The sequence below is a fragment of the Heterocephalus glaber genome, unplaced genomic scaffold (genome assembly GCF_053883595.1).
Source record: "Heterocephalus glaber isolate CG9 unplaced genomic scaffold, H.glaber_assembly_v1.0 deba00001556, whole genome shotgun sequence".
Classification (NCBI taxonomy): Eukaryota; Metazoa; Chordata; class Mammalia; order Rodentia; family Bathyergidae; genus Heterocephalus; species Heterocephalus glaber.
In genome coordinates, this window is record NW_028258347.1 from 2,610,869 (window position 1) to 2,636,617 (window position 25,749).

At 40.3% G+C, this 25,749-nt stretch overlaps 1 long non-coding RNA gene across 3 annotated transcripts in view; it reads right to left on the reverse strand.

Annotated features, from left to right (window-relative positions):
• The window catches only part of LOC101724319 (uncharacterized), a 96,321-nt gene that overhangs the window by 18,090 nt on the left and 52,482 nt on the right, over nucleotides 1-25,749 (reverse strand). The window lies entirely within an intron of this gene.

A 25,749-nucleotide genomic window follows, 5' to 3' on the forward strand; every position in this document is an offset into this window, starting at 1 on the left:
TATACTGGAGAAGCGGATGGTAAGAAAAGGGGCTTTCTTTCCAGCTGGACCGGGGACCCTGTGGTTGGCTCCTTTAGTCTACACAGGACCACTGGCGGGGAGGGGGGGTCTCCACCCATGGAAGCAGCCTTCCATGCTTCAGGGTGCACACAGTGTGGCTGTGAATCAGTTTTGCTGGGACGAAAACCAGAACTTTCATTTTTGGGGTCTTTTGTAATATGCAAATTTATCTAAACCCTTCGTTAAATAACACTGACTTGTGATTATCAAATTTCCTCAGTTCACCATGTTGTGCTAAAAGCTAGAAAGAAGCCTGCAGACCCCAAATTCCAACAACTAAGAGAATCAAATTCTTTGCTGGGGAGGAAGGATTTCAACATTCCATTAAGATCTTTTGGCCCTACCTCACAGTCTCCACTTGTTCTAAAGTTGTATCTTCTTTATTTCTTTACGAAGCCTGGGATCCTTTCTAGGGGTGTCCTCATGGTTTTTTTTGGAACACGGACTCCAGCACCCCACTCAGGGTTTGATTTGTAAATTGTATCACATTGTGACCTTGGACATAATTTGAAAACTACTTCCATTTCTAAGAGAATCATCTTTGCAGAGTGCATGTAGTGCTGCTTCCAGTCCACCAACTGCCCCCAGTGTAGGATGGGGCGATAGCACTAATATAATGGCTGTTCTTACAGAGGTTAAAAATGAATAAATTAAATTAAATATAATGAAATATTTAAATAGGTGTTACATGAATCGATTTGTTCTTTAAGAACATATCCTGTGAGCATGTATGGATACACAAATTGCTCACACTATCTAAAATAAGCTACTTTATACTACTACAGTAAATGATGTACAGCACCATCTTGGCTTATTAGGGATTCCTCATCCACCAAAGCAAAGAAACTAGAAGAGGTAGCAAAGATGTTGACCTTTTACAGGAAATGTGAATAATCACAAAATGAACTTAAATTGAAATAAAAATGAAGAAATTCTCAAAGCCATTGGTAGTGAGGAAAAGTAAGCTTAGGTGGCACAGGGAAAAAAATTTCCTCCAAAATTGTGATACAAGGTGTCGTCAAAAGTGTGGGGAAATAAGCAAGCCCAGTCACAGTGAGTGAAGGGGAAGAGCACAGAGTTAAATGGCAGGAAAACTTAGAAGAAGTTCAACAAACTTAAATGTCCAGGGTTTTGAGCTCGAAATTTTACTTTAAAAAACTCATTCATCATAAAGTGATTTGTGGCCACGTGGTAAACACATGGTGTCCCTTTTATGCCATCCACCCTCTCAAAAAGCAAAAGCAAGACAAAATAACCCATGTTGGTACAAACTAACAAATGCATAATAAAGTTCAAAAATAAAGACAGATATAAACTAGTAAATCCTCAGTTTCCATAAATATAGTCAAAACTAAAACTCCAGCAGGAAAAGTAGATAATAATGGCCCATGTGGGTCTTGACATAGAAGACCTGAAATTTTCATTTTCTCTGATGAACAGAAGATATAACCTTCGGCAAAATGAAGCAGAGAAATGGGACTGAGATTCTGACATAAAATGTCTAGCAGCAGACAGCCCTCAGAGAAAGGGGTGAAACACTCTCTACCCATGATCTTTTCTCAGTACTCACGGAGCTGTCTGTCCAGCTGCGGGCAGGGAAAGTCCACTGGAAGAGCTTGAAGGTGAAATCCATTAGTCATCCATATTTTCAGTGATAGAAACCTAGAAGTTCTGCGTAAGTGTTAAATTTACCTTTCCTTAGGAAACTGAGAGCCATGTAGCCAAGTATATAGCTTCTGGGTGTGGGGGTGGGGATGGGGGTAAAGGTGAGAGGCATCCACTACCCAGCTGGACAGAAGTCTAAGGCCAAGTGAAGAACCTGGCCAGACACACATGCATATCACGCATATCACTTGCACAAACCCAATCTGAGACGAGTCCACAGACAACACAAGTACGTGGCAGCACCTAAAGAACAAGAGAACACTAAGCAATTTAGAGATTATTATTATTGAAAGCATTTTTAAATGATTAAAGAAATCCAAGAAGCAACAGAAACCTAAATAACAGAGTAAGATAACCCAAAAAATACTCAACAGATTTGCAAAGCCCAAAGCAATACAATATTATTATACAGCAAAGAATTGTATCAGAGAGAACCAAATTAAATGAAGTAGTGGAATCCACAAATGCTTGCCACTTAAACATGGCTGTGACATTAGGTTTTGGGCATATGAACTGCCAAGATGGGAGTTAAAATTCACAAAGACCAAGAGTACAGTGAACACAAATCCTTCTTCTGGTATCTTTAAATTCTTAGCTTCAGTGTAGAAGCACTAAAATTGGAAATTGTAGGTAAAGCACAGTTGTTCATAAAGGAAAGATAGCATAAAAGTCAAAACCAGTAGAGCCATCTTAAAGGAAAGGCCTTGGGCTTTTATATAAAGTTTCCAAATAATATAAATTTATATATTTGAGTTTAAATAAAATTCTTAACACGACTGTTACCAGGTAACGTCCAAAAAGTTTTTCAATCCATGAACACAGACTCTTTATCCATGTATTTAGGTGAGCTTTAATTTCTCTCAGTAAAATTTGTTCATTCTCGGCATACAAGTGTCTCACCTCATTAGATAAATTTACTTCTAGGAATTTTATTATTTCAGTTACTATGTAAATGAAATTGCTTTTTTGACTTTTTTCAGTTGTTTATTGCTGGTGTAGAGAAACACAATTAAGTTCTGTGTATTGATCTTACATCCTGTAACTTTCCTGAACTTGGTTGTCAATTTTAGTAGATTTCTCATGGATTATTTGAGGTTTGTATACATAGGATCATGTCATCTCCAGAGACAGTTTTACTTTTTGAAATAAAAATTTAGAAACTTCTTTTTCTTGTCCAATTGCTCTAGAACTTCCAGTTCAACGTTGACTAGCAGGGGTGAAAGAAATCACTCTTGTCATGTTCGGGCTTTCAGGTTTTCATCACTGAATATGATTTTAAGTATGGGTTTTTCCTTTACTGTGTTGGTGCATTGACTCTTTGTTTTGTTTTGTTTTTTTGGTATCGGGATTGAACTCGGGACCGTGTGCTTGCAAGGGAGGCGGCAGAACCACTGAGCTAAATCCCTGGCCCCATTGACTCTTAAAAGTAAGAATCTCTCTGCATATTTTAAAAACAAAACAAGATTTTTAAAAAAAAAACCTACTTGAATATTTTAAAGGAATTGACATTAAGATTTTCTAATACCTGCAGATTTTTCTGAAGGAGAATAGAACCGCTGATTAACACTTCTAAACACTGCTAGGTATTCTTCTAGTAGTTGCTTCAAACGTTTAATACATGACCTTGACTTCTCAAGGTCTACATTCATTACTGTCTTAGTTAACCAAGATATTGACCAATAAAAAGAAAGGGAAAGTATAGGAAATTTAAAAAATGTGATTGGGGCCGGGGATTTAGCTCCGTGGTTCCTCCACTTGCCTCGTAAATGCAAGGTCCCAAGTTTGATCCCTGGTACCAAGAAAACAAAAAAAAAAACCGAAAAAAAAAACAAACCCTGATTTGTGTTTTTTCCTGGGACAGAGACTTAAAAAAATATGTGATTACTTGGATTAAAATAATTTTTCTTAAATTAAACTCTCAGATTTAATTTTTAAAAATCTAATAGTATACAAATCTGAATAGTACATACTTATAAAAGTCACATCAACAATGTATTGTAAAATATAGAAAAATGTGCACTGGGCTGTACAGAATTCCAGTCCCCCTGCTGTTGGAGCGGAAGCCATGGGAGCAGGAAGCAGAGGATGTGGAGGACCCTGGACAGGAAGAAGCCGGGAAGGAAGCGAGGAGCTGAGGAGGCCACCGCTCGCGGGAGGGAGAGCCTGGCCAGAGTTGTCACAGCTGCCTCTGTTGTCATCACCTCTGCTGCTGCTGCTGCAAACACCCTGACCCTCAGAGTTCTGGTGTCTTGCTTCGCTCCCTTGATGTCCAGAGTCCCAGGAGCATGCATCTTGCTGGCACCTGAGCTTCTGTCTCCCGCAGCTTGAGCAGCATAAGCAGCTTAGAGGACTCCATGCTGAGCTGGGCACTCCGAGTTGGTCTTTGGCCAACAGGAGCCCCAGGGGAGAAGCACAGATTCAACAAAGGGAGACGGGGGAGACTTTATATAAAACAATGCATGTGAATTTAAAATATGCCCAGAAAGGTGCGAGCTGGTGGAAGCAATCACCAACGTGGAAGGAAAGGGGCAGACTACATGGGGCCTTTAAAATTCTTTAGAATTAAGTGGACTTTTGCATATTTTTATGATGAAGCATTCATGTATGGCTTGTGTGTTTTTAGATATATAAGTTTTAAAATTAAATTTAAAAAGAACCTTCTCCCTTAAGAGAGAGAATTATATACCCACAGCACTTTTATATTTTCATGGAATAATTGATGAAAACCTTGCTTCAGCAAAATTCAAGGGAGGAGAAATCTTCCTGGGACTAGAGATTTCACCGTTGGCTAATCTACTTTTTTTTTTTCCTTGAAATGCATTGGCTTCATCTACCTTTAGAAGTTCCTTCTGTTGAAAACTCTGGATGAGTTTTTTTCCTCTGAAGCCTGCCAGACACTTTGTAGTCAAATAGATTGTCAGAAAAATTGCTGTATCTAGAGATTTTGCTGTAGTAAAATTGTGGCCACTACCTTCTCTGAGTTGCTAACCATTTGGGATTTTATATAAAATTCATTAAAAATAAAAGCTGTGCTATATTATTTTTAATTCATTATCATCATAATGTAGTTGTATACATGTATAGTGTATGCACGTGTTTGCATCTGTGTGTGCATATATGTGTAAGACAGACTCACTCCAACTCTGCAAACTCAAAGTAATTATATTCTAAAAGAAACAACCTGAAACTGACTGAAATGTTTACTAGTAACACTTAATATTAATCTAACACTACACCTGGAATTAATTGTCTGCAACATGCCCTAAGGCGAGTCATGCTTCGGGTCTTTCCCCAGGGACTGAGTTATTTATGAGTTATTTATTCACCCCATCTGATCACTTACCTACCCCTTTAGCAAACCCGTGCTGACTCCTCTTCCGCAGTTTTAACGCTAAAAAATGAGAACTCAGTGTGAATTGAGAACAGTACAGAGGAGAGGCGCCCAAGGAGCCGGGAAACTATGCTACAACGTGACCGCCGCTGAGAACCCTAGGAAGCCTGGGCCTCAGAAGTGAGATTTCTAGACTGCTGTGGAGACCTGTGCAGCAGGTGCGTGGGGTGCGTGCTAGTTTTCTCCTGCAGTAACCAGTACTTGAGGCAACCTGTGGGAGCTTTGAGGTTTAGCTTGGCTCAGCTTTGCAGATCCCAGCCTGGGTCAGTCGGTCTCTTCACTTTGGACCTGTGGCGGGCGGCACACACAGCAGGAGACTGCCGCAGACCAAAACTGCTCCCCTCCGCCAGGACCCAAGAGGGAGGAAGGGGAAGGGGCGGGTCCCAGAGGCCCTTTGAGGCCACGCCCCTATGACATCACCTCCTCCCACTAGGCCCCTCCTCTTAAAGTTTCCACTACTTCCCAACATCATCACCTTGGGGATCAAACCCTTAGCACATGGACTTTGGGGACCCTTAAGGTCCAGACCATAGCAATTTGTCAAGACAGGAAACCTAGCTGAGTCTAAAGGAAGTAAAGACACCTTACATAGTGGAAGAATTGATAGGCTGGAGTCTCCTAGAGATTCTGGAGCAACAAAGCAGGGCATTTCGGGGGCGCATTGCCTTCCTGGGTAGGAAAGGTTGCTTGCCTCGCACCTGACTGTGGACTGCTGAGGAAGGAACTGCAGGGGACACCAGTGGTGTGATGTCCGGCATCTACCCTGCTCCTTTCTGGGAACCGTGACCTGAATTCCATTAGCAGAATCATCTCAGCTTCCCCTTCCAGATCCTTCATTTTGCAGAACTTCACACACACACACACACACACACACACGGCATTTCTGAGCTGGTGCACAGGACTCTGGACCAACCACAAGTGTCTATTTCTTTAGCCACAGTAATTGATAATTGGTCAAAACATCGGCATGTTACCTATCCAAATCACACCAAAACTTATTTGTTAGTTTAAGTGAAAAAATGCTCACTTTTTGTGTTAGCCCTGAAATTTGAGAGCATATTGGGGTTGGAGCTCCAGGCAACCTCTTGCTGCCATGTGATGCTTGATGCCGAAGCCAGTATGACAGAAGGTAGAGTAAAGAGATGGAGAGGAACCAACTCCTAATTATATTTTCTAGGCCCTGAATCCAGTCTTGCCATTTTATGTGAGCCAATAAATTCCCTTTTTGGCCAAATAAGCTTCATTTTTTTCTTTCAGTTCTGACCAAGAGTCCAATTGATGCTGTCCCCAAAGAGGAGCAGGGAGGCGGAGAAAGGAGAACAAGCTCATATTTAATAAGCAACTATCCCCACCACCACCTTGTAAGACCGGACACTTAAAGAATGCTTTAAATAAAGTACCCAGTAATCCAGGAAACTAAACGAAAAAGTCTATCTAAAGCCCAAAGTCCATCCCAGCTCCAAATCCTGTTCATCTTCCATCACCATGTGCTATTAGTTTGGGGTTGGGTCCAGGATAGCATCTCCCGAGCTGTGTTTCTGGGAGCGCCAGAGTTCTGTGCTATGTTCATAAATCTTATATAAAGAAAAATTCTATTTCTTTTTATAAATTCTTGATTTGTAAGAAAAATATTAAACTCATTTACATGATGAGCTTATTTTATATCTTCTGTGGTTAGAGGGATCTGACAAACGATCACCCATACCATGAATTAAAAATGGTTAAAATAGGTGATATTTTCAAACTACACAATGTATTGATTTGTGATTTTCATTTGAGGATTTCAGTTTGTTGTTCCAACTTATTTGGGCTATGTTATTCCACATATTGCCTTTAGAGGTTCATATTGTACATGGCTACATAGCCAACAAAGAGAAGTTTTGAATAAAAAATAGACTCTAATAGTGTTTATATTTGTCAACTTTACCATCTCTGGGACACAATACCTGACACCCATGAGGAGAGGCTTAACTTGGCTCACAGTTCAGTCCATGGTCAGCTGCTCCAAGGCAGAGACATCACGGCAGAAGGGTGTGGCAGAGCAAAGCTGCTCAGCTCATGGTGGCCAGGAAGCAGCGCAGGGACCACGCCAAAGAGGAAGTGGTGAGTAAGCAAGTATAGTATGGAAGTCACAGCTCCATGACCACCCAGACTCACCCAGAGGTGAGCTTTACCAACCCCTCAACAGACTCCCACACCAATCAAGGCGACAGCTATGCTTTAACCACTACCGTTCCCAAAGGAAGCAACAAAGAAGATGGTAATGATTCCAAGTGAATATGATTCATGATGACTGTAAATTCCCAAACACAATGAAAGGCTGAACTGTTCATGATTAAATAATTGAATTAACTATTGGGGAAGCTGCTGTATATGAAACAGTAAAATATTAAATTGGTATTATAATTTTCACTAAAATTTACTTTTGTAAATTAGAATTTTATAATATCCTGAAATTAAAGCCAAATATTGAAATATATTTGATGTTCTTAAAATGATGACCTGACTGAGAAACATTGTTCTTTCTATGAAAATTCATAAAAAGACAAAGAAATGCTGTTTTCATACCAAGGAAGAATATTTCATATTACATTATGAAAACAAATAATAATTATAGCTTATTTGGATATTTTAATTTTTTGTTCTTAATTTTTAAAATTTATTTAATTTCATTCAAGGTATTTGTGTTCAGTTACAAAATTTTAAAAGCATGGGCCGGGGATTTAGCTCAATGGTTCTGCAGCCTGCCTTGCAAGCGCAAAGTCCTGAGTTCGATCCCCTGGTACCAAAAAAAAAAAATTTTAAAAGCACGATTAAATTTCATGAAGAAATCATTTCATCTGAGATCATTTTCATCATCATTTATAGTGTAAAGAAGACTTTTTGTTTTTGGTACTGGGGATCGAACAGGAAAACTTTTGTTTCTTGTGTCTATTAGTTTTGCATGTAGAGGAAATCACTTATGATTTTCTCAGTCCCAAGTGCGTAAAGAGGCTTCAGGGAGGCATCCTGTCCTTCTGCCCCATCTCTAGAAGTTCAGTCGCCTGGACTTGTTCAAAGAAACTCAGCATGTCTTGCGATATTGGTGACCTGGGTGCCGTCTTCACAGGTTCAGGTGGAAGGAGCAGGACAGGAGCCTTGCTTTCTAAAATCCTTGTGCAGTGGTTCGGCTGATCTCGAAGGACAGAGGCTGAAGAGTGCCAGGTTCACAGCCCAGGCACTGGATTAAGCTCAGCGTTGTGCCGCCACTGTCCTGCAATTCTCAATCACTTTATAATGTAGGGCCCTGTGTTTTCAGTTTGCAGGGGGCTCTGTAAATTGGGTAAATGATTCTGTTTCTAGAGGCTGAGCACAGATAGTAAATAAAGTGAAAAAACCCTTGTTTTCTTGAGACATTCTAGAAGAAAAGAGCGGAAAATAAACATGACAAAATAGGAAAAAATGGGCTCAAGGAAACACTGTAGGAGAAAAATTGGAAATAGAAGGGAGGTAGACAAATATATGAATACTGTAAATTTTAGACAGTATATTAGTCAATTTTACACTATTATAGTGAAATATGTGATACAACTTACTTTATAAAGAGAAAAGGTTAATACAGTTCTCAGTTCTAGAGGTGCAGTGGCAGGTTACCTACATCAGCTCAGTTCTGCTACAGCTCTCCAAGTTACAGTCAATTGTGGTGGAAGCACTTGCATGAGAAAGAGCTTGCATCACCAATACAGGAAGGCAGAGAGAGCAACATCCTGCATTTTCTTTCAAGGACATGACCCGGGACCTCAGCATCTCCTAATGGGCTCCACCCCCCAAAGGTAGCACAATTCCCAATAGCACCACCTTGAGGACCACACCTCTGACCCCAGTGGACACTAGTATACTTGGACCACACCTAAACTAGGCAAGCTGACCGGGGAGTCTTCAGTGAAATATGACACTCGAATAGACCCTAGGAGAGTGAAGAAGTGAGCCAGACTGAGATGTAGTAGTCTTCCAGGCACAGGACCAGCTTACGCAGAGGCCCTGGGGCAGAATGTACCTTGAAGGGAAAGCAGGCCCAGGAAGCCAGAAAAGATGCATTTAGGGTGAGAAGTTGCTGAAGGTGAGGTCAGAGATGGTGGAGAGGACTTTGGATTTACTCTGAGGTAGGAAGCTGTGGGGTGGTGTAGCTGAAGGACGATGCATTTGGAAGGGTCATGGAGAATAAACCAAGGGAGCAGGATTGCCTAGGAGGAGGAAATAGAGGGAGCAGCTCAATGAAGACCACGCACAGTGTTCACTCCATAGACATTGCACAGTCTGTGGGTCAGGTGCGGCCCCTGGAGACTGTTGGGTGCCCCTTATCTCAGGACTCTTTGCCTTCTCTCTTCTACACATCCACAGTGTCTCCCTCATGCTGCAACTGGGAACCTTCTAGTCTGTGGCTAGAGAGGGGCTGAACCCTATCAAGGTTGTGCTTCTGCAATCTCATACCCAAAATAGGAATAACGAAGAACTGGTGTATACCCAAGCTGTGTACAATGCTGCGAAAAGCAGTAGATCGGTGGGAAGACTGAGGAGTCATTGCTAGATATACAAAGAAGTCAAAAAGTCAGACTTCCCAAAATAAAAGACCCAATCAAAAGTTGAGCAAGCACCACAAACAGACACTTAGCACAAGTACAGATGACCGATAAATACATGAGGAAATGCTCAGCATCATTAGCGAAATGAAATGAAAATTAAAGCCACACCAAGATTACATCTTAGCCCTGAAAGAATGGCCATCATCAAGAAATCAAATAACAAATGCCGGTGAAGGTGTCAGAAGCAGGAACTCCTCTGCATTGTTGGTGGGAATGTAAACCAGTACAACCACTACGGAAATCAGGACAGAGATTCCACCTAAAACTAGAATAGTTTTGCCACCTACCTGTTCCATTTCTAGATATTTTCCCCAAAAAAGTTAAAAACATCATATTACAGTGATAGATGCACAACGATGTTTTTAGTAACACAATGTACCGTAGCTAAAAATTGGGAGAGACAACAGACAGACAACAAGGTAAATACGCGTGTGTCAGAGTATCAACAGGTGAGTTTCTCCCCACCTTAACACTCCATGTTACACTTTTGTGCGTTTATAATTTGTTTTATTAAATGTTTTCGATTTTTCTTGTAGAATTAGCCCCGTTCAGTACAATCTCTCATGAAAACCCACTTTTACAACTTTGGGAGTTGAAAAGTGAGTCATCAGGTGACTTGGCTACTGATGAGAACTTGGATCGTGTGAGCTAAAGAAGTTGCAAGAAGTGAGACCGAGCAAGATATGACAGATAAAAAGTAAAGAATGAAGACGCTGCTTCAGATGAGGAAGAAAACAGTAATGTAAATAAATATTTGACTAGTCAAAACACAGCAGTCATATATACCTTATTGATCCGTTAAAACTAGGCTGGAAAATGTTATTAGGTTCTTGCCAGAGGTGAAACCTGTTGAACAGAATGCCAACACTGCAACTCAATATTGTAAGTTGTTTGTAACAGACAATATGCTACCAGATATTATGAAATACACTAATAATGAAACACAAAAACATTCTACATGCATCAATAGTAATATTCAAAAATATATTTATCATGACACCTGCCTGAACCAAAAGCCTTCATAGAGGGCCCCTCTGCTGCCACGACCCCAGGGCTCTGCTCCAACCCTGCCTGGGCCGGGGATGCTCAGGCCGCTGCACCGGGGCCGCCGTCCCTGAAGAAATGAGTGATGGCCTGGCTCCAAGTAAGAGCACAGTGTATGTATCCAACTTGCCCTTCTCTCTGACAAGTAACGACTTATACTGGGGTTACTATAATGAAAGACAAAGATATGAGGAAGAGTAAAGGGGTTGCATTTATATTATTTTTGGATAAAGACTCTGCACAAAACTGCACCAGAGCCATAAACAACAAACAGTTGTTTGGTAGAGTGATAAAGGCAAGCGTTGCTATTGACAACGGGAGAGCAGCTGAATTCATCCGAAGGCGAAACTACTTTGATAAATCAAAGTGTTATGAATGTGGGGAAAGTGGACACTTAAGTGATGCCTGTCTAAAAAACATGCTCGGAGAACGTGAGCCTCCAAAGAAGAAAGAAAAAAAGAAGAAAAAGAAAATTGTCGAACCGGAAGAAATTGAGGATGTGGCAGAAAGTGAAGACGAAGGGGAAGACCCCGCTCTCGAGTCTCAGCCAAGCCGTCGCCTCCCTGCAAGCCAAGACTGAAGAACAGAACCAATGGAAACCCAGGGCAGGGGGCCCCTCAACGTCAGAGGATTCACGGCGCCCGAGGATAAAGAAGAGCACAGACTTCAGTGATGAAGTCAGTGATTAGAGCTGTATAATGTAGATGTCAGGAAAATAAAAACCACCTGCAGCACAAATTATTTGCCTATAGGAACATTTAATATCAAATATTTTTTACCATAAAATAGTGCCTAGAAAATAAAAAATAATTTTTAAAAGTAAAAAATAAATAAAAGCCTTCATAGGTCTGTTATATATAGCAGGGCTTTTATCATTCTAATAGTCAGAATCTAAAGGACTAATGGAGACGTGACAGATGTGGTGTTGAGATTTTTAGAACAACAATGACCCTCAAGACATTTGGTTTCCTTCAAAATTGCCTACATTTTGACAACAAAAAGACCCACCAAGAAAGAAAAGAAGTCCAGGAATTTGGGTGGTATTTCCTCATTTTTGAAGCTTTGTTTCAAACTGTCAAGCAATTTATACATTGTCTGAATACATGACAATTGATGAACAACTTGCCTCATTTCAAGGTCCCTGTAGCTTTTGGCAATTTATGCTAAATAAGCCTTCCAAGTATGATATAAAAATATATCCCCTGGCAGATGCAAAGACGTTTTACCCCTTGAATTTAGAAATTTATCCTAAAACTCAGCCACCAGGTCTTTATTCGTGCAGTAATAAACCATATGACGTGAATAGACTTGCTGTACCTATTTTTAAAAGTAACCAAAATGTCTATTTGACAATTGTTCACTAGTTACCCATTGATGTTACATTTGCCAAAAGAATACTAGTTGATCAACATGGAACTATTTGTGAAAACAAAGCTGAGATTCCTGAAAAAATGTTGCAAGTGTACAGAGAAATGTATAGTACGATCTTTGGATTTCAGAAAGATGGAACATTGGCCTCATATATGGCAAAGAAAAACAAAGTAGTTTTGATACTGTCAACTTTACACCATGGTGATTAGATTGATGGTGAATCCTCAATACAAATGAAACCAGAACAAACAGTGGAGTAGGTGTGGTTGACAAGTTATGCAGCAACTATGGTGTCTCTTGAAACAAAACATTGGCCAATGGTTGTGTTTTACTCGATCCTAAATATGTCAGGCATAAATATGTATGGATCCACACAAAATTACTAAATACCTAAAGAAACAGGGAAAGATGGCCCAATCACAGAAACAAAATAATCTCCAGAAAATGATTCCAAACAAACAGAAGGGTATGAGTTATCTGATAAAGAATTCAAAATAACTTTCATACAAATAGCTTTCACCAAGCACAGGAAAAATATGCATGAAAGAATAAGAACATTAACAAATAACAGGAAATGTAAAAAAGAGGTAAAGAGAACTTTTGGAGCTGAAGAACAGAATAACAGAATGGAAAATCTCACTAAAGCAATCCAGCAGCAGACTCAATCAACCAGAAAAAAAGATTCAGTGAAGCTGAGGGTAGGTCATATGAGATCACCCATCGAGGGAGCAAAAATAAAAAAGAATGCTGAAGAATGGAGGAAGCCTAAGCACTTTTAAGAAACCAGTAAAAGGGACCAATGTGTGCATAACAGAAGTCACAACAAGAATAGGAAGGGGCAGGAAGCTTATTGGCAGAAATTAGAGCCAAGCACCCCAAATGTGGGAAACAAAATTGACATCCAGGTTCAAGAATCCTGGTGGATTTCAACTAGATGACCCAAAGAAGTTGACCCCAGGCACATTATAATCCTATCGTTGAATGTCAGAGACAAAGTTTTGAAAGTAGAGGGAAAAACAATTCCTCAGGTACAGGGGAACATATACCTTGCATGCCAGAGAGCGTGGGAGATACATTCAAAGTGCTGAAAGGGCAAATAACTGCCATGGAAAAATACTATATACAGCAACAGTGGCAAAATTAAGGAAAAATTAAAACTTCCCCAGATAAACTACAGCTCAAGAACCTCATCAAAACAAATAAAGGCAACAAGACAGGAAGAGGAACAAAAAATCCAAGACAAATTAATCAGTTTACAAAATGACAATAGTACAGTCTCTTTTCTCAGTAATTACCTGTCACTATCAATTTTTTTTATTTTATATTATTTTGCCAAGTACATCGATTACATGACAGAATTTTAGTATTATGGGTACCACTTGTGGCTACTGGCCATTTGAATAAATTCTTCAAGGGCAATGCAGTCAAATGCATTTTAGGGAGAACATTGCTCCTCTGCTTTAGATAAAGGGTGTTTTGGTTTTTCAAAAGGTAGTAAAGCTAAGTTGAGAAGGAGTAAAGACATGAAAAGCAAGAAAAAGCTAAGCTTTTCTATAAAACCAAAGAATCTATGCCTACTGGAAGTAAAATATTTTCTGTTACAGTAGATGGACTGAAGAGAGAGGATCCAATGGGGAAGAAAAGGATAAAGCTTTGAAATAGTGGGCCATTATGGAACCAAGGGAAAAGAGACCTAGCAGGGAGCTGCCCATGATGAGGGGAACTTTAGGAACACTGGTGATGGATTTCAAAACATAATGATCTTTTCTCGTGTGTGCCGCTCTGTCCATAGGAAGTCTGATATATAGGGCATCTGATATATGTTGGGGATACCAAGAAAGAGTGTATGTGTGTTGTCCTGTGCAGGACTGTGAGTGGAGCACACGCTACCGATGTTTTTGCTCCTCCTGTGCCTTTTGTGTGGAAAGCTGCAGGGAGAACATGGTCATGGCAGAAACACATTAGCCAAAAAACTTAGCATCATCAATATGTGATGAGGAAAAAAAATGTTTTGTCTGAAACACTGAAGAAAGAAATTCTTAAAGGTAATGAGCTTCTGGCTTCATTCTTAGGTTGCAGAATTAAAGAAACTAAATTATTATCAAGATGTCAGCTTCATCGTCAATTGATGCAGGCTTCCACACAAGCATCAGAACAGGCCTCCTTCACAGAACACAGTTCCTCAAGTTAACCTGTTGAGTCTCGCACCAATCAGTGCTTGCTCTACAGGTTCCCAGTTACTTTGCATGCAGCACTCCGTTCAGACTTCTCAGAATCTCAGGTCTCTGTTCTTTTCCTGAACATGGCCAGTTCCTCTCCACTGACACGTTCCTCCCAGCTCTGATCTGCTGCTACTCCTGGACATGTTGGCTTGGATATGTCTCCTGTGGCTGTACTGCCTCTCTCTGATCCAGGACTAAATGTGAAATTCTACAGTCTTTTTGTGACAGAGACACATTAGTCCTGATTACTTTGGGGGAATCCTCAATCCTTAGTTTTTCAAACATTACTTCTGTTCCTTTTTTACCTTTACGAGATCAGCTTCACACTTTCTGTAGTTGCTCCACGGTTCTTCAGTACTCTGTACAAGTTTTTGAAATTTTGGTTTTTCTCTTTGTCAGTTTTGGGATTTCCCATCATCATATCCTTCAGGGATTCTTTTTTCAGCCGTGTGTAGTTTGCAAAAAGCTCATCATGGGGACTTTTCAGTTTAATTACAGGATTTTTATGTCCAATTTTCTCCTCTCTCTCTCTCTCTCTCTCTCTCTCATTTTCATGTTCTGCTTACATTCTCTGTTCTTGCATGTTCATATTCTCTACTTTTCCCATTAAAACAATCAGCATATTAATTATAAAATAAAGCAATAATCCCTGCTCTAATAGTGCCAGCTTTTTGCATTAGCTGACTCTGGCAGAAACCATGCTGTTTGTATTCCTGATTCAGAGGACCTGGTCCCTGGGACTGCGAGCCTAACTGTTGCTGCTCACATTTTCCATTTGTTTCGTCTTGTATCTTCATTACCTTTCCCAGCTGAGCAAGACAGCTAGCAGTCAGTGGTGTTCTTGCCCCGTGTTGAAGGCCAGAGAGTTGTTCATTACTTATTATTTTACGGCATTAAATGTTTTTTCTTCAAGGGCAATTTCTTACCTTTTCAAATATATCCTTTAGACAGTCTGACTTTATTTTTTATAATATTAAAAATCTTATTCTTATTTTTAATGAGCATTTATCACACAATTCAAATTTGACCATTTTTCACTATCAGTGTTGTGAAGACGTTGCTCCACTTTACTGTAAACTCTATTTTGCCTTCAGATATTTGCTGTTACCTATTTTTCATGTTCCTAAAGGTTTTTTTTCTGTAATTTAAGTCCCAATTAATTTGTACAGTGACACAAAAATTAACTATGGAAAGCCTTTGAAATTTATAATGCTTGTATAAGTGCTCTATGACTTATTTTAATAAATGTTTCTCATTCTCTGGAAAAAGATGCATATCCTGCAATTATTGAATGAAGTATTTAAATATGTCAATTAGTTCAGATTGGTTAGTGGTATTATTAAAAACTTTTACATCCTTTCTTTGTCTGCCTATCCTATCAGTTATTGAGAGAAGTGTGCTACAAATTCCAACTAAGCTTTTGGATTATCTGTCATTTTAATTCTGCAACATTTAATGATGTGATCATTGTGAACAAAACCACCCATTTAACAATTTCTGTTGAATTATTGTAAGAAGAATCATTCATCTTTTTTCTTGCAACTATGTTGCCCTGCTTAAAAATTTCATTGTAGTCAGAGGATTAGGTTCTTCAGTGTAACAACCAAAGCTTATGATCATGGCTTATTTTAATGGTGCATCTCATGGCTCAACATGGCTGGAAGTAGAAGAAAATGCAGTATCACTGACTACATAAACACCGGTAAAAATTAGTTACAAGCAAGGATAGTTGAGTATGACTATTTTAATAAAAATGCAATTTATTTGGAATATGGGATATCATAGGGATAGAAGAAAGTAGGTAATAAATTAGAGTTACATTTGGAAGATATATACACACACACACACACACAGGAAGAATCAAATACACATTTGTGGAAATGCTTGAATTGTGGGAGTGAATGTAGGACATTTACATGGAAAAAGTGGCTAAAGCAAGGAATAGATTACTAGTCCTTTGCTGTAGAAGTGAAAGGTAGAGTTTTAAAACTCTTCCAGATTTGTATTCAAAATAAGGAATTTGAAGAGAGTTTAACAAAGTAATTATTTTCACAGATATGGACTATTTATAAAAGCTGTCATTATTTGTCTGAAAGGGGCAACTAATGGTAGCAGTTCCAGAATGTGAAGGAGAGAGTCTTACAGCATGAGCTTCTGCAGGGCAGGACCAGGGTCCCAGGCAGCTGATGCCTTTGTTCTTCCTGACTCCAGTGTCCTATGGAACTGCTCTTTGGCTAAATCCACTGGCAGCCAAACTCAAGGGAGGTTGTTAATAGTCGGTGTCTGGCAATACGCCAGGGGAGAAGCAGATGAAGGCAGCTGGAAAGTGTCACGGGTATGCAAGGGGCGGGTGGGGTCATCTATTGCAAGTTTGAATCTTCGAGAAATACCCTTGCTTATTCTTTCCAGATCACTTTCTGGTAGTCTAGGAAAATGAATATTATTCAGATATAAGTTAGAGAAAAGATTTGGCATACTTCTAAACAAGAAAAACATAAGAAAAATAGCAATATGTGTCTCTTACATATGATGAAAATTCACCACTAAATGTTTCCTCTGAGGAAGTAAAAAGCAAGATGAAACATCCCAAGTTGAGTTAAAAGGAAAAAAAAATATGAAGTAATCACTGCCATGCAGGGATATGAAATGCAAAAATGCAAAATAGAAGACCCGCTATCAAAAAATGTAAAGATGGAACTGCCAAAATTCAAGTAAAAAATAGCAGCCATAAGAAAAGTCTTTTAGGAAATTAGCAATATATTACAAGGATCACAAAGGAGAATGGATGCCATGGTAAATACAGTAGGTAACAGCATAGTGTGATAAAGGTAAAGAAAAAAACGTAAAAATTTTTAAAAGAAAAAAGTTTAGACATAAAGTGAATTATGTATGGGAATGCGGAGAAGATGCAACACATCTATAACTGAAATTTCCAAACAATAAAACTCAAACTGTGAGATAAGTAAATAGATAATAGATTAATTAATTCATTGATAGGGAACATTTTCTTTCTTTCTTTCTTTCTTTCTTTTGGTACCGGGGATCGAACTCAGGACCTTATGCTTGTGAGGCAGGCAGGGGCACCACTGAGCTAAATCCCGACCCGAGAAAATTTTCTTCAAACTTCAAGAAACTGCTTCTTTTCTTCGGCTCTTTGGGTTCATGGTGGCTATTGTTTCTATCCCCTTGACTCTAGTCACCACATGCACTCCTCCTAAACATTAACCTCTCTGAAAAACAGTACTTGTATTAAACCCCTCTTGAAATCTTCTTGGTTGATATATCTCACAAGTCTTTCGCCCTAGCTATAACTTTTCACACAAACCCTAGACTTGCATACAAAACTGCTCACTTATTTCCACTTAGAAGTCCTTTTAGACTGAACTTGTAAATTTTTCTAAAATGCCATTTTCACTGTAGCCTTCCCTCAGTTAATGAGGAATGACAACTCCACGCATGCAGGTGTTCAGGTGTTTCAGGCTCCATAGTCTACCTATCAGGAATACGATTGCTTATCTTCACATATATATCAAGGGTCTCATTACCTCCATGATTGCTAATTCCTTTCCCATGGTGTACACCTGTGAAAAATCAGAAAATTTGATTTAAAAGTCGTTAAAGATAATTTTTTTAAATGGAATAATATGCATGCTGTCAGATCAGAAGGCTCAATTTTGTAAAATCTAAATAATATACAATACGGGTTCTATACAATCGCAGTCAAATTCCCATTTTAAGAGGTGGAAAATTCTAAAATGTAGATGGATGAATAGAGCTTAGGCACTCTTATAGAGGAAAAATGCAGGAATAGGTAAAACTTACAGATATCAAAGTTAGTCCAAAGCAAAGAAAGCTTAGAGTTGACCCAAGTGGAGAAAAAGAAACCAGATATAAGGTCTGGTCACAAAATAGGATGTGTGTTTAAATTTAAAAGATTTTACAGTAAAGGACACATTACCACTAACCCTGAAAATTTTTGAACACTTATCTCATAATCCTCACCGTTTTCTGAAGCAGTTCTGAAAGTCCTCTGTCAGGTCTTTACAGAGTGTGATTAAAAATAGCATGAATGCTGCCAAGTGCCATCCAACAGAAGGCAGGCTCAAAAAACATGACTGTGCTGGGCGGGGATTTAGCTCAATGGTTCTGCCGCCTGTCTTGCAAGTGCAAGGTCCCGAGTTCAATCCCCCGTACAAAAGAAAAAAAACAACAACACATGACAATGCATCCATATTTACTGGATCTGGCACCATGCAACCTCTGACATCCCCAAAGCCAAAATGGCTATGAAATGTAAATGCTTTGAAACAATTCAGGACATGGAGGTTGCCATAATTGTGAAACTAATGATGCTCAGGAAAGAGCACCTCCAGAACTGTTTCAGAAAGTGGTGAGAACCTTGGGATATGTTTGAAGTGAGGGTGAAGATTTTGAAGGGAATTAATGTCTGTGTATCTTCTACTGTAATAAATTTTTTATTTAAGCATTCACTGTGGGTTTTATCACACCTCATAAAAATAAATAGATCCCTGAAACAGACTAAAGTACACGAACAACTGATCAGTGCTGAACAAAAGTAGCGTTGACAAGCAGCAGGTAAAGGATGGTTTTTGTATTACGTGATCTGGGGGAAAGGACAGAAAAACAAATTTTAAGCACAAAAATTAATCGCAGGTAGCTAAAAGTTCTAGCCTTAGGAGAAAGGATATTTTAACTAAGACTTTAGAAAAGTAATAATCATGAAGGAGAGATTGACAAATTGTGTACATTAAAAAGACCACCGATTCATCAAAAGTTCCCAGTCATGTGCTCCTAGAAAGACCTAACGTTTAGAATGTGTAAAGAATTACTAAGAATGAATTATTAAATAGAATTTAATTAACACTTCACATAAGAGGAACTAAGAAATACAAATAGTCAATAAATATATAAAACTATATATTTATATTCATAATCATATCAGTGGAATGAAAATCAAAAGTACAAGGAGCTATCATTCTGCATATTTTACATAAAATATAGGGAAATTAAAAGTCTGAAGATAACAAGACAGTTGGGGAAAAGGAAAGTCACAACATTGGCCCTAGAAATGTAAAATTTCTACAAATCCTTTGGAGAATAATTTGTCGATAATCATTAGTCGTATGCTACTACACAGCAACCTATTAGCTGGAGAAGTTCTTGCACCTGTATAGTGGAGATGTGCAAAAGGAGGCTCAGAACAACCCTGCTCATTGTAGTTTCAATGAAAAGACAACGCAGGTTTCACGGAAGGGGTGAGCCACTTACTCTGAGAGAAGTCAAGCTAAGGAGGAGTCAAGACAGAAGGAGAAGGAAGAAAAGGCTTGGGGAAGGGACAGAGTCTGGGAGGTGATGGAGCTGTTTTCTTTCCTACGGCTGAGGAAGGCGCTCCTGTTTCTTTCCTCCCTTCCTTAAATGTACCAACATACCGTCTACTCCCCTGGACTACACATTTCAAAATGGAAAGATTACACAATAGAAGAACAAGATACACCCAGTTTATCCCCACACAATAATTGGATTTATTTATTGAAAAGTAAAACATAGTCTTAAAAGATTTCAAGTTGTATTTGAAATATATAATTTGGAAGATTATAAAAGAAAGTTCTGAAAAGAAGTATCACTAAATGGTATTGACCGCTATAGATTTTGATCACTGAGGAATGTGAGTCTAGCACTGGGTTATACAATGAAACAAGGGGGTAGAAAAATAGGTCAGCCGGTTATGGATGAAAACCACTACAAACTGTAAGCCAAATAAACCCCTTCCCCTCCAACTTTGGGTGTCAGGTATTTTGTCTCAGCATCGAGAGGAAGGTAAACTAACACAACGTGATATTATTTTAAGTGAACACTGCCAACACACTATGTCAAAGCATAAAGACTGTGTGTGCTGTGACATTAGGTGACTACACACACCTACGGAATTACACTTTTGCTAATACACAGGCCAAGTGCATCAGGTAAACTACTGGAAGGAAATAATATGCCAGCACACTTATAAGAATGTGTGAAGATGGTGATATTCTGGGCTTCTTTTCCATTTTTCAATAATTTCCTTACTAGGGTTCTATGACCTTCATACTTAAAATCTGTAAGTATAAAGACACTGCTGATATCTGTAATCAGTTCTCTAAGTCTGCATGTACTATTTGGATGCACTTGTGTGAGGAGCATGCTACACAGAATATTTTCTTGTGAATATAAGGAATAAATCTCTTCGCATTTTCTGTATAACCTTGAGCTGACAAATTTAAGAATACTTAAAAAAAATAGAGAATGCCCAGTGATAACCTATTTGAACATCTCCTTTAAATCTTACATGTCAAATGATCCCAGTTTAATGATTATCAAAAGTCATTTTCTAAGAGCCTATGAGAAACTGCACAGTAAATGTCGCAGAAACACAAGATTGCGGCAGCTATGTAAACTGCCACAGAAATGAAGGGAACATTTGGTGAGCGAACGGTGGGAATTGATGGAAGTATTTTGAGTACTGGCTCCCTCCTCAGAGAGGACAGAGCCGGATCTGTGTCCCCGAAATGTTAAACTGCAAATGATTTAAGTTTATGTCCCCAAAGAAGTGAGAGTCGGCCAGAAGGGAAAGCCGCAGTGACATAAAGGGCCTGTGAGCCTCCTGGTGGTGCACTGTCAGCAGCACTGCGTTCGCCAGGCCAAGTGCTGTCAGGACAAAGATGCCGCCTCCCTGTCCGCATCGGGGTGACCCCACGGCACCCACAGGCCGGCCGGGTGAGAGTCCTCCTGGGACCGGTCCCTGGGGTCTCCAAACTCCCAAGGCTTTGGAAGAAGTCAGAACTTGCACTGGCAGAAACGTTTTTAACTGATGTTATTTCAAAACAAGGTCTCCGCTGGCTACCTGAGACACTGGTTTTAACATTTTTCCTAATAAGCAGAACTCAACACAGAGCAAATTCTCTTGTAACTCATCCAACAATTTCGCTTTAAAAAAATTAGGGTGACTGCAAAACCAGTATTTAGGGAAAGTCTCTGGGTTTTTCCCCCTTTTTGCTGACATTTAATAAGCATTTGCAAAACATGTACAATATTTTATTTGTTATTTTCACGTTTACAATTCACACGTACGGACTTTACTTTCATTCGCACAAGTGCTTACGTGAACCTGGAAGCAGTGGAGAACACCTGGTGTCGGGCCCGTCGTCCCGCTGTGATCCGGAGCCACGCACCAGGCTGCAGCACACGGAGCTGCGCGGCGCGGGGAACAGGAGGCCGGGGCTTCCCTCCCGGGGCGGAACTCGCACCTCAGGCAGGAATGCTGTCTTGCTGACAAACGCTGCGAAGAAAGGTAGCGTCAGGGAAGACGTGCCCGGAGAAGAGCTCCTCGCGTTGGTCACCTGTGTGCAGAAGTGCAGGTGGCTACACAGGGAAGGGCGTCGGGCAGAAGGGCGAGCCGAGCGCCGGAGTCCCGGGGTGCGCGGGGTGGTGGAGTGTGGGAGATCGCGCCGGGCGCCTCGACCTCTGGGCACGGTTGGATTTTCCTTCTCACAGCTGTCCCTTTTGCCTATGGGCTCATCATCACTCACTGTACGGAAAGCGCAAGCAAACAAGGAAACCGATGAACAGTTTCTGTGCAGTTTTTCCCGAAGCGGGTAATTTAAACATAGAAACGTGCGTTTGTTCTTTCCCGGGGTCGGACGTCTCCGGAGCGCCTCGTGCCTGTGAGGACTGCTGCCCGGTCTGCGGGACCCAGGGCCCCACGGCTGTGCTGCGGGCCGTGGGCAGCGCCGAACAGTCGGCGGGCGAGGACTCCGGGGCTGGGAAGGGCAGCTGTGCACTGAGCACGTGTTCGTGGGCGCTGTCTGAACCCGGCAAATGGGGCTTCGCGGGTTCCCTCCCGCAGGCCCAGGTCCCGCTCCGGCAGCTGCCGTATGGGTACCCGTCTGTGATTCCCACCTTTCCTCTGAAAACGTAACCGGGCAGGAAGGCGCTGCCGATGTTTAACACCTCATTTCTCAAAATAGGGGGAAAGGGCAGGCAGGTCTATCTCCTCTTTACTCATTTCCATTTCAATCGAGTTAACAGCACCCAAGAAAACAAAAAGAAAAAGGAAAATGTTTTCCTATGTCCGTGCTAGAACTTTATAAAATATGCATACTGGTTAGAGGTCTGGCTTACAGATCTGCTGTAAACAAGAGGACACCGGAAGTGTCTGTAGCTTCACATCTAGCACCTTTCTTTCAGGATGTGCAGAAGGCTCTTTAAGACACTGAAGGAACCATTATCTATCTTTAAATTCTTTGAAACTCCTTGTGATTACAGCATAAGAAGAATATCATCACATAAGCTATGCAAATGCCCATACTTCTCTATTACTAAAATAGTGGGATGTAATTCATGTACAGTCCCTCTGATTTAACAAACTTAAAATTGAAAATCGCCTTTGCCTTTTTATGGTCTGAAATTAGTAACCTTAAGAGCCACCGCAACCTGCTGTGCAAACTGGAGACTTACTTAAAAATTTTGCCATAAGCCACATCAGTGATACAGAAATTTACTTCTGAACCCAAAATTTTATTAAAAATTAAAAGGAGAACAAATCTGAATATCACATCAGTTACATTTCTACACAGCTATAATTTCATCTGCAATAAAATTAATATTTTAAAGACCATACAATCCATAATTTTTTACTCATTTACTTTACTTCCTGCTCTCATGTTAACTATTTAATAATCTACTTACAACCCAAACTATTTATTTTACTTCATTTGCATACAGATATAGAATATCTGTGAACGTAGGGGAGATGCCAAAGAAAGCGTCCAGGTGTGGTGAATGAGAAACTGGCCCGAGGAAGTGTGAATTCTAAAGAGATGTGGGTTATTATACCTTATATTGTTTCCCAACTGGGTTTAAATTATCCTAAAACTTTAACCATTTTATCCTCATAGAAGCCGTGAGATCGTGGGCAGCCATTGTCCTTTCCCTTTGAGTAAGAAGGAAATTCAGTGTGATAGTTACTGGCATTTCACTTCCAATTTATCACTAATATTAGTAGACATTGAAATGAATTTGATGTACTTCAAAATGGAACACATTACAGGCCATGAAGAGTATTTCTATACTCGTGATACAATGAAACAAGGAGTTAAAATGTAAAAACTTCATGGAGAAAGCTACTTGAAAGCAGTGAGCTTATTAATTTTTTTCTTCCCATATGCTTGGTCTATCTTATTATGACTTTTATTTGAATTTAACCTGCGTTGTGTTTAAAAAAAGACTTTCAAGCTTCCTTCTTTAAAAAGGTTTCAGAGAAATTTTAAGGAGGGATTTGAGAGAGGCGATGGTTTTAAATAATGGGCATGAAATAAGAGCGTTTCTAGAGCTAAGTACAGTATGGGAAATTTCAATCTTAAATGTGGGAGTAGGAAGCCCCACCATATGAGTTTAAATCCTATCTAACAAGGGTAATGGTATTGATCTTCAGTGTGATCCTCTTGCTACCCTCTCTCCCCTTCCTGGGTATCTGACCTTCACTCTCCTGGCCTAAGGCATCATCCCTCCAGCTCTGTTCAAGGAAGGACAAGGACAGAGAGCCACAGCAGAAAACCTCCAAAGCGAATAACAAATGTGTCTGGGGCATCTGGGCTCTGAGAGTCAGAGCAGAATTGGGAAGTAAAAAATCAAATTATTATCTTGGAGAACAACTCTCCAGATTTCTTTCTGCTTTATCAGTAACAAACAGGCCCGTATGGCTCATGCTCATGAGAACTGTCCCAGAGCAGAGGGACGTGGCTGACCAGAGTTAAGGCTCAGCTGATGTTTGGAAAAGGGACGACAAGAAGAGAAAGCCAACCCCTTCCGATTCTGGAGATCAGTGGAACAAGAAAGAAGCAAGAATGTAGAGGAGTGCATGTGAGGTCCAGGGTGTTCTCCTCCTCTGGGTTTCCTGCAAGAGTAGTGGCCAAGGTGGAGGGGACCCTCTGTGCCCCAGCTCCTGCTGCTTCTTGGAGACTCTGAGAACCCATTGCCAGGGCTTTGAGACTGAGGAGTCTCTGTGCAGGCCTAAGGCTTGGGCTGAGAGGCCATGTTGGGGAAAGGAAAGGAGAAAGGAAACCTCTGCGAAGTCTTCCTCAACACAGATAATGAAATGTAATCATCGACACGAGACCACGCCAGGGACGCTGAGGATGATGAGATTGTTGGCCACATGGGGAGTGGATAATAGGTTCTAGATTTGGACACTGAAGCGGTGGAGGCTGAGTGGCCAGGTCAGCCACATCTAGATCGGATGAAAGGAAGGAAACGAATGGAGTCTGTATCAATCATTCGGGAGTGAACTGAAGATGTTTCACGTATCACGCATAATTGAGAGAGGGCAAAGGGCAAACTGAAGGGGCCGTCACAGATCAGGATCACGGGTAACAAACTGGATGAAAGGGAGGAGGCGTAAACAGTGAGGATGACATCTGTGCTAAGCATGGAGAAGGAGAGGGGCAATGGGCATGGCACACCTTTAGCCGAGGATGGCAGATGAGCTTGGTTGCAATTCCCGTGTGAAACTAACCATCCAGGGGCACATTTCCACATTCGCACCATTGTGTGTTCATGTCTGACCTCAAGGAAGAACATCTCCATTTGAAATTTCTACCTATTGTGCATCGTAGCTTGAGAAAATTAGCTTCACTTTTAAGCATTTTTTTTAATGTTAGAAAGGATAAGACTATATCACATGTTATCCTAGTTTTGAGTTTCACAATACTAGTTTACTTCTTCATTTATTTTATCTGAAAAGCACCTGCCCACTCTTCTAAATTCTTGGACAGTAGAAGAAACAGGCAATTACTCTCTGAAGTGAATTAATGTTTAATTAGGTTATTTAATAATCTATTATTTGACATTAATTTTGAAGATCTTAGTGTTATGTGAAAAAAATTCCATTTCAAATAAGCATAGACATTTTTATTCAACACTGACGAACATAATTCTTTAATTCAGAACTTTTCAGAGCCTTTACTGAGCTCTATTTACTAGACAAACATGTAAGCAAACACCCAAACTGCAAAGGCTTAGCCAAATAGAAGTCAGTTTTTGATCAAGAGCGTCCTTAACGTTAGCAGACAAGATGGGATCAGCGTCTGGGTGAAGGGTATTGCAATGACAGGGCCGCTGGTTCTTTGAGGGTTTGCCTTTAAGTGTCACCATGCCTTCCACCAAGAATCCCTTATTCAGAGCCAGTTAGGAAGAAAGTCTGACTGTAGTTAGGGCCGGTGGTTCTAGGATCTGTGCAGACAGGGGATTTGCCCCCTTCATCCTGGGGCTTTCCAGATTGGGGAGAGAAGTCCTGCAGGTGACTTCATTGGAGATTTTCCAG